We start from the raw sequence: 10,304 nt of genomic DNA, 5'->3' as shown, positions 1-10,304 counted from the left end.
GTTCGCTGCTGACGGGCGCCGGGACGAGGCGCAAGTGGGCGGGGTGGCCGCCTCTCGCGACAGCGGCGCCGGCCAGGCCCGCCTCCCCCGCTGATTGGCTCGGGATGCCCCTTCTCGGCCCGTGATTGTTCCGGGTCCCCAATCCGATTCGCCCCCGCCCCGGCCACGCCTCCCCGGGGCTGTCGATCACGCCGGAGCCGCCCCGTCCCGCCCCTCGGCGGCCGGCGGGGCCGGCGCGGCGGAAAACCCGGAGCGGATTCCTGGTCGCTTTTGTTCCCGCAGATCTGCGCGCAGTATTGTTTGAGGCGAAAGCCGGGCGTCCGACCTTCCCGCTTGACTCCCGGGCGTCGCCGTAGGGAGAAAGCGAGTATCTCCGAAAAGCTGCTGGAGCGGGGGCTCCGGAGACCCGAGCCGCGACGCGGCTTTCCCTCGGCGAGGCTGTGTGACCTTGGCCGAGTCGCTTGGCCTCTCTGAGCCCTGGGCGCCTCCCAGGAAACCGAGGGTAACCCTCAGCGCCCCGGGAAGCGGGGAGCTCGCGGCAAGGTCGTGAGCTCACCGACGGCCGGCGCCCGCCCTTGCGAGCCGGCCGGCCTGCCCTGGGGTGAGCCGGGAGCCGCTCTCTCCGCAGACCTCGCCAGATGCGGCCATTGTTAAGTCTGCCCGCTGTCGGCGCGCGGGGAACCGGGGGCGCGAGCAACGCCCCCTCCCCTCCTGGCCTGTGCGCGGCCCCGACCGCAGGTGGAGGCGGCCGGGCGCCCCGACCCCTGTACGAATCTACAGCGGCAGGCCGGGCCCCGCAGCACTGGTCCAGCCTCGCTGCCCTTCCCCTGGGTCCCGTCTTTTGACGTCTGGCGACTTATGACTCCTCGGTGTCTGCCAGGCTCTGCGGCCCTGCCCTACCCGCCCCGTGGAGCCTGCACCCTGGTTCTGGGTGGCACACAAGAGAAAGGCGCCGAATAAATGCATGCATTTCTGCAGGATGTGGTCCAAGGTGCTGGAAACTTCCTAGCAAGACGGTCTCCAGCCCTGGGGCTTCAAGGCTTGGCAGACTCTGCGGAGCCACACCAGGGAGCCAGGGAGCGAAAGAAAGTGTGCCTCCCGCTCCCTGACCCCTCTCCACTCCTTGGGCCACATTTCCTAGCGCCACCGCGGTGTTCTCTGTCGGGGAAGGGAGGAGTGATGGTCCCAGGCAGCTGGAAATCCACATCGGCAGGAGGGGCGAGGCTGGTCCCACTGGGCTCCCTGCCTCACTGATGTCTGTCTGCACCTGATTACATCAATCCTTGTTCGGGCGACCTCACCTTTTCCAGTGTTTCCAGGAAAGTAGCCACCTTTCCAAAGCTATAACATGGGAAAGCAAAATGACAGGAAAATCAGAGCAAGTCAACACCTTTGCTTTCTATTGGTTAATTAGGTTCATCGGAGCAGAAAGAGTTTGGGACCCTAAGTCGCTGGGGGTCCCTCCAGGGCAGCCCCGCCGGGATGTGGAGCCTCCCCTCGGTGATGTAGAGCTGACCTTCACTCCAGGCCCAGCTCTGGCCAACTGCATGACCTTGGCCGTTCATCCAACCCCTCCAAGCCTCAGTTTCCTCATTCACAAAAGGAAACTAGGAACCCTGCCCCTGGCAGCCAGCAGAGACGCTGACAGGCCCTGGACAGCTGGGGAAATTGAGCCGCAAGTAGCCCTCAAGGCCCCCACTCCCGACCACCTTGTCCCTTTCTGCTGTGCCATTTGCTATTTCGTGTGTGTCCTGGGCTGAATCGTGTCCCCCAAAAGGTCCTGTCCACCCAGAATGTCAGGAAGTGACTTTTTTTTCTGAAATAGGGTCTTTGCAGATATAATTTTGGTGAGAATCAAGGTGAGATCATGGATTAGGGTGTCCTTATAACAGAAAAGAACAAGCAGAGACTCAGTGGGTGAGGTAGGCCATGTGAAGACGGAAGCAGAGATTTGGAGCCAGGGGTCACCGGGAGCCACCAGGAGCTAGAAGAGGTGGGAAAGGTCTTCCCCTGCAGTCTCTGGAGGGGGCGCAGCCGTGGGACACCTGGACTTTGGACTTCTGACCGCGGGAGGACACGTCCGCCGTGTTAAGTCCCCAGTCATTTGCTGGGGTCAGGACAGTCTTAGAGCGTGATTTCCCCTCAAACTTACTCCAGCTCAGTTTAATCCTGCTCAACAGATAGCAAATCACTCCCTTGCGGGAACAGACCCCACAAAGGGCTCGGGGGCCTCCTGGAAAAATGACACCCAGCTCCTCGACTTTACGGAACAGACAGCCTGAACTCCCGTCCCCGAAGCAGATGGCTGCCCATCTGCGGACGCTTTCTCTGGGCACACCGTTCTCTTCCCCAGGAAGCGGCCAGGAGCCTCCCGGAGGCTGAAGTGGACAGTGACCTCTACTGCCTCCGGGCTCCTTCCCTAAGACAGCCTCCAGCCCCAAGCCCTTTGGAGCTGATCCCTTCCCCTGACCTCAGACGGGACTTGAACCTTTCCCCACCGCCTGCAGGGCGGAGGGCCTGAGGATCAGTGGGAGGGGGCTGGGGAGAGGAGCTCCGCGCAGGTCAGAGGGCAGGGCGTTCCTGCACACGGTACCGGGGCTGTAGGTAAAAGGGACGCAGGCCAGGCGCTCAGACGGGGAGAGATCCCTGGCACAGTGCCCAGGAGGGAACATCCCTGCCACGTGCCCGACTCGGGCCCGGGGCCTTCGGTGGGCCCTGCTCTCGGGAGCCGTCTAGTTTTCTGTAGGGCTGGAGTGGAGTATGATTTAGTAACTGTGGCTGAGAAAGAGAGACTTGGGATTCATCCCAAATGCCCCCAAAGAAACGATTTTGCAATGAGGATGCGCCGTGCCTCGGATGACTTCCTGTGCGGGAAGGACGGGGAGGGGCCGTGGTCGCGGGGACGAAGCCGGGCGCGAGCGGCCACCTGGCCTCCGGTCCAGCGCCCGCACCCCGGCCCCTCCGTTCTCCTGTGGGGCCCAGGCCTAGCGGAGCCCGGGTGGGCCAGTGAAAACAGTGCAGGTTTCGAGCCCCGATGTCACGAGGAGTCCCGCCTGGATCCTCCGCTCCCGTCCAGGCGGAGACACGTATCCGCGTGCCTTTCCCCCTCGTCCACGGCCCTGCTTCCTGATCCAGCGCACCAAACCCCTCACGCGCAGGCCTCGCGGAGCCCGAGTCTCGCCGATGGCATCACTGCCCGCTGCCTCAGCCCCCTCGGCCTGCGCGATCGATCGGCACAGCTCTGAGAGCTTGCTTCTGAGCTGCTGTCGCTGCTCAGGTTTTGCAGACGGAAAGGTCACCGTGGGCCCAGGGCCATGCGAGTTGTTACGCGTTGGAACCACATTCTGACCTGAGTCCGTTGCCCAGCCTCTGTCCCTCCGGAGGAAAGCACACAGGCGACTTGTGTGTTCGTGGCTCCTGCACACCAGCGGCTCCAGCCGCATCCGTACCTGCCGCTCGCCAGTTTTCCCTGGCCGTGACTGCTGACAAAGTCCACCTGGAGCCGTAAACGGGCAATTGCCCCAAACAACGCCCGGCGCCGTTTCTGCACAGCCACGCATTTCCCTCCAGGGCACGCTTGCTTTCCTGGTGTCTTTGGCCTTGGGCTGGGTGCCACGTTTCCACAGCAGGAATTACCTGCCCTCCTATTTCAGACGGGAGGCTCCTCAGCCTGACCCCGGGGGTGGATCCAGGCTCCCTGGGGGTGGGGGCTTGGACTCCGCATCCTGCCAGCTCCCACTTGACCCTTGTGGGCACCCCGCAGACATTTGGCGCTCAGGCTTCCAACCTGCTGCTCTGGACCAAACTACAACCGCCACCAAAATAACCAGTTGAGTCCGTATCAGAGGCCCGCGCCTTGACCAGGATCCCCCCTGTTACAGATGGGGAAGCTGAGGCTTAAAGAGGCCGCACCGTCGGGGGCTTGTGGGTCCTGGTCAAGTACTGAGCCTTTGTATTGTATGTCTGTTTGGTTTTCACATTTGTCCGTTTCCCGCGCCGCAGTGACCTCCTCACACCACACTTCACTCACTGCCGCTTTTGGTTTTGTGAGTTTCCCTGCTATGGAAATTTCTAAGCATACCCAGAGTCAGTCGCCTGGCATAGTGGTGATTCCCTGCGTCCCTACTGCCCAGCCTCCTCCGCGGTGACATTTTGCCACTCCTAGTTCACGTTCCCCCGCTCCACCCTGGCATACACACGTTATTCTTCTGAACTAGTTTAAAGCAGGTAAGTTATGGATTTTATATATATAAGTAATCAAGAATCACAGACACATTATTGTTTTGCCTGGTGAGGAGGCCACACGTGCGCCTTGTGCAGAGGTTACGTCTCACTAGAAAATGATATAAAAGTCCCAAATAATCTCACTTCTCAGTCACAACCGACGTCAACATTTTAGAATATATCTTCCTAGACACTGTTGTACTCCTATGTATTTATGCACACCTATTTTTACAGGAGCGGCCTACTCTCCACAAAGACAGGGCCGTTCTCCACATTTTACGGTCTCTTTTCTCCACCTAACAACACACCCAGATGTCTTCCATGTCACGGACTCTCTTCCAAACCCCCATTTTCAAGCGCGGCCCAGAACGCTGTTGTTCAGGTGTACTGCGAAATTGTCCACCGATCCCCTGTTGCTGGGCATTCAGGCTGTTTCTGCTCTGCTGGCTGAGTTTCCGAAGGCAGCTCTGCTTCCCTGGACCTTGCGCCGGGCTGAAAGCTGACCGGCCTCCCGCCGCGGCCCCACGTGTTTTGGAGAAGTACGAGCAGGGCCGAAGCGGAGGAGCTGGGGTGCTTCCCAGTGCCCCCCCCGCCCCGCCATCACGGCTTCACCACAGAGCACACCGGACTCGAGTCTGGGTGAAAAACGCATTCCGTGGGCAGATAACGTGTTGTCTGGATGACAAGGTGTAACTCTGAAATATGGGAGAATTCTTTTTAAATTTTTCTTTATGTTTTTTATTTTATTTTTGAGAGACAGAGACAATGTGAGCAGGGGAAAGGCAGAGAGAGAGAGGGAGACACAGAATCTGAAGCAGCTCCAGGCTTGGACCTGTCAGCACAGAGCCCGACGCGGGGCTCGAACGCACGAACCTCAAGACCATGACCGGAGCCGAAGTCGGACGCTTAACCGACTGAGCCACCCACAGGCCCTGGGAGGATTCTTTTTAAACACACACACCAGAGGTCACCCAGCCCAGCAGAGCCCCCTCCTTCGAGGGGCCCACCCCAGAAAGCAAAGCTCCTGTTGTGATAAAACTCCTCCTTCACAGCCGCCCCCACATCTGTAGCGACGGTTCTTGGAGACACTGTAGGCCGGGAAGTCTTCGTGCTTCACGGGGGATTGACATCTGGGAACAGCCTGTGCTGCAGAGAGAGGGGAGGCCCCGACGTCTGGTTTGAGCAGGAACAGATTTACGAAGGTGCAGCCCGGACCTCCGAGTGTCCGGCAGGGTTGGAGAACAGATGCCATTTTTGTATTTTTTTTTTTTAATGAATTGCCTGTTCATGTTTTCTGCACATTTTTCTATCATGCTTTGGGTCTTTGTTCCGTCAGTTCCTAAGAGTTCTTTATATATTAGAGCTAAAAGCCCTTTATCTGTGATTTATGTTGAAAATACTCTGTCCCAGTTTGTCGGTTGCCTTTGACTTCATTTATTGTGTTTTTACCTTGAGAAAAGTGTGTTTTTGTGATCATTTATTGCACCTGGATTTTAAGTGGTGGTCAGAAGACTCCTCCCTGCCTCCAGGTTATAAGGAAATTAACCCGCGTCCTCTTGCATTATGTCTCTGGTTTCATTTTTCTCATGTTCAGGTCCGTGATCCATTTGGAGTTTATTCTTACGCACAGTATGAGATATTTGCTTTTGAAATCCAGTTTTATTAAATGTATCAATTACACCGGGGGTTGCAAATTAAAATGCTTTGAGGAGGGAGGCAGAAAGTAGATGAGGGAAGGTAGACAGTATAATAGAGTGAGGTTTGTAGGCAGTCAGATTAGATTTAAGAACACATGCACACACGCACACACGCGCCCAGTGGGTGTGTTAGTTTCCTATGGCTGCCGTAGATAAATTATCACAAACTTCATGGCTTAAAACTACAGCAATTTATCCTCTCACAGCCCTGGAGACTAGAAGTTAGGAATCCAGGGGTCAGTGGGGGCAGGGTAGGCTCCTTCTGAAGGCTCTGAGGAAGACTGTATCCCACGCCTGTCTCCCAGCTGCTGGTCGCTGCTGGCAATCCTTGGTCTCCTTGGCGTGTGGCCACATCACCGCAGCCTCTGCCTCCATCTTCATGTGGCTGCCTTCCTATCTGTGTCCAGTTGCCCCTCTTCTCACAAGGCCCCCAGGCATTGGGGTCGGGCCCACCCGATCTGGTGTGACCTCATTTGATTATATCTGCAAAGACCCTGTGTCCAAATAACGCCGCATTCATAGGTAACAGGGAGACATGGATTTGCAGGGACACCGCTCAGCCCATACAGTGAGGGAGGAGCAGAGCCTTCTGGAGGCTCCACAGCCTGTGTGCTGAGAGCTGGGGTCCCCGAAGCTGCTGCTGGGGTCCTCTACGCCCAGCACCAAACAGCTGCACACTTCGCTCTGAGAATCGGTTCTGAAAAGGCTGCCCCATAGCTAGGCTGCCCCACAGTCGGGAGAAGACAAGTTTGTTCAGTATGAATATTAGGGCTTCCCCTCGGAGGCCAGGCCTCTGTTATGTTTTTTTCTTCAGAGAAAGAGGTGAATTTCTACGAATTCCTCTGTGCTGAAAGAGGGCCCATTTCATACCAGAGAAGGAGGGAGAAGGTGTCTCCCTGCCTAGAGATGGGGGGGGGGCTGTCTAGCGGCTCATCTCCCTGTAAGACCTCCGGGTAGGCAGGATTCCCAGTCCCGGGTTATCTAAGCACTAATCTAAGTGAAGAGATTTTGCAGATGTCATGTCCCAAGTCAGGTGACCTGGACACACAGAGATGATCTAGGTGGGCCTGGCCTAATCAGGTGAGCCCTAAAAGTAGAGAGTTTCCTCTGGCTACTGGCAGAAGGGGTGTCAGCCGCGTTAGAAAGGTCAGGAAGACATGGTATCATTGCTGCTTATGAAACGGAAAGGGACACATGGAAAGGAAGCAAAGAGTGGCCCTGACCTATAGCCAGTAGGACACAGGGACCTCAGGCCTCTAGCCTCCAGGAAGTAGATTCTGCCACAGACAAGAACCCACCCACCAACACCTTGATTTGGAGCAGAGATTCCAATGCGTCTGTTCAGGTTTCTGGCCCGTGGAGCCGCCAGCGGACACATGGGCACTGTTTTAAGCCTCCACGTTTGTGATAACTAGTTCTACAGCAGGACAGATTACGCTACCTCTGCTCTCGGGCAAGGCCTGGGGGCGGGGACGCCAAGAATGGGGAGGGACGATGGATATGGGATCGGACAACCCCATTCTCCTCCCGCTGCCCCCTCCCACCCACCCGTGAGAACTTCAGGCCCCTGTGCGAGACATAGAGGCACCAAACGAACGGGGCTTGGGGTGTCCTTGGTGGCTTCAGAGGTTGATGGAAATCAGACACATGTCCCCTCTTCTTGTGCTTAAGCAGTTACTGAAGACGAGGGAGCCGGGTGGGCCTAACCCTGTTTTATCCTGGGGTTTATAGGTTCTTAAGACGGGGAGGAATCTTGGCATTTAACATAATTAACATAATTAATTCCCCCTGCGGAGTAACATCCCAGAAAATTGCCTCCTGCCCCCCAATAAAAAAACAAGCAGCAACGTTTTTTGCGCCAGGTGCACCTAGCTTTGGGCGAGTCGCTGCCCCTCCCAGGAGCACGGGCTCACAGACTTGGAGGCAGTGGGCACGAGACACGTGGCTGGGAGCCGGTGCTCAATAAACGGCAGCAGTGGGGCCGTTGGGACCGTCAGGTGTGACTCCGCTTGCGCCTCGCCCCACCCCCGTGTTGCTAAGCTGCACGAGCCAGGCGGCTTTTCTAAGTGCCATTTCCTCATCCTGTCGCAACAGTGAGGCCTGGAGGAGGAGCCCGCACAGCTCCGGCCACGGAGGCGCCCATCCCTGGACACAGGCGCCCACGCCGGAGCGGAGCCTTGCCTGGAAACGCAACCCCAGGAGCCCTGAGCGTTGAGAGGCCAGGTGGACGGCGAGTGCTAGGTTCCAGGTGGGGGTAAGGTCCGTGCAGAGCAGGGCAGTGCAGGGGCTGGGAAACCGTTTTGTTCTTTGCAGGTTTGGGGACTCGTGTGTCCAAGAAATCCCTCCGGTGGGAGGAGGAGAGGTCAGTGCCCACCGCAGAGGACTCAGGGTGCCTCTGGTGGAGAAGGGGTGTGAGGACGGAGAAGGGGGATTGGCAAGCCCCTACTGGGCAAGGCCGGCCCAGGCCGCGGGAGCAGAGATGGGCAGAGGGTCTAACCTTGGAAGAGGACGTCTTGGTCCCTATAAAGGGAATGCGTGTGAAGGGTCCTTTACCTTCCCTCCCAAAGAAGACAACAGGCTGACCCGGGGGGGTCCTTTAGTGGTTCAGCTGTGTCCCCCCCCCCCCAAAACCTGTCTGGGAGCCCTAACACTCAGTACCTGTGAACGTGACCTTATTTGGAAACAGTGTCTTTGCAGATGGAATCAGGTTGAGATGAGGGCATTAGGCTGGGTCCTAACCCAAGGACTGGTGTCCTAGGAAGAGGAGACCCACAGGAGAGGCCATGCGAGGCCAGAGGCAGAGACTGAGGGACGCCTGAAGCCCCTGGGAGCTGGGACAGGCACGAAGGACCCCCCCGTGGAGCCTTCGGAGGCAGCGGGGCCCTGCAACACCTGGACTTTGGGCCTCTGGCCTCCAGAGCTGTGCGAGAACAAATTTCTGCTGTTTTCCGCTCTACTCGCCTCTCCCCCGCCCCACCCCTTCTCCCCGGGTCTATAGCACTCTCTTAGGACAGCTCCGGAACATGGACCTGGCCTCCAAGGCAGGGGTGGGTAGGGCCGCTTGGTGCATGTGCAGCGTGGCTGGTGAGCTTCCCAGTCGTCCCCCCACTGGCTCCAACGATTGGAAAACACTACATTTCCATGTCTGGCTTCTCCTGTGTCCAGGCATTACCCTGTGATCCGGTTCTGGCCGGTAAGACTCCAGTAAAAGCCTGAAGAGGACTTTCTGGAAAACGACTTCTCTAACAGAAGGGGAACATGTCAGGCAACCCCCTGCACCCTCCCCGCCCGGCTCTCTTGAACACAGCGCTGCCACGCCGTTGGAGGGACCCGGTTCCCTTGTGATGCACACCAGAGGGAGACTCACCCAGACCCTGTGCCTGGCACCACCCGGCTGCTCTACCCAGCTTCTGGTGGTCAAGTGCGCCCGCTGCTGAATGCATTCCTAGCCAAGACGGTGGTTTGCCCACAGGAGCCTTCCCAAACCCATCTCCTCCCCCCAGGGGACCAGAGAGGTCAAGGGCAGGCGCTCCGGAAGTCTGGGCGAGCAGATCCTAATGCTGGCTCTCATCCCCAGCTTGCCCTGTGTCCCCCTTCCTCTGCATGATGGAGGTAAAAAGTGCCTACTTGCAAAGGCGGCTGGAGAATTAGATGAGATACTGCTTAGCGGGGGCTCGAGACGCGGGGGCCGCCAGCATCCTCAGGCGCATCCGCCTGAGCGGTGTCCACGCCACCTGGGCTCCGAGCAAGCTCTGGATGCTGGACGAGTGCCCTTGACCTTGGTGGGTGGGTGGGTGGGTGTGGGTGGGTGGGTGGGTGGGTGGGTGTGTGTGTGTGTGTGTGTGTGTGTGTGTGTGTGTGTGTGTGTGTGTTTGCAGGTTGGCCCAGCCATTTCCACCTCAGAGAACACACCGTCACAGTGGCGGTCAGTTATCCGGTGGGCTCTGTGCACACAGCACGGAGTGGCAAGTCACTTTTAAAGGACAGACAGCTAGCAAATGACAGAGCTAGGCCTTGAGGCCGGGAGCTCACCGTGCCTCCTGCCACGCCCAGCCAAGCCAAAGGTTTTGGCACCCACAGCAGGGACGGCGGAAAGAAACGCCAGGGGACAAAGCACTTTCATGCCTCATTTCACCCTCATGACATGCCTTTGAGATCAATAATAGATCGTTATCCTCACCTGGCAAAGGAGGGGCCTGGGCCCTGAGGAGGGAGCGCGGAGGCTGACGGAGCAGGGCTGGAGCAAGGTTTCCTGACCCCCAGCCCCGCCGCCCTGTCCCCTCTGGAATGACTGACCGTGGAGGCCGACTAAAGAGGCCATCGTAGAGCGTCTCTTCAACATGGCTCAGGCGACCCTGGGGTCCCCGAGGTCACCCTGGGGAG

This window comes from Suricata suricatta, chromosome 16 (genome assembly GCF_006229205.1).
Source record: "Suricata suricatta isolate VVHF042 chromosome 16, meerkat_22Aug2017_6uvM2_HiC, whole genome shotgun sequence".
NCBI classification, from domain to species: domain Eukaryota; kingdom Metazoa; phylum Chordata; class Mammalia; order Carnivora; family Herpestidae; genus Suricata; species Suricata suricatta.
Note: the sequence above shows the minus strand (reverse complement) of the source record.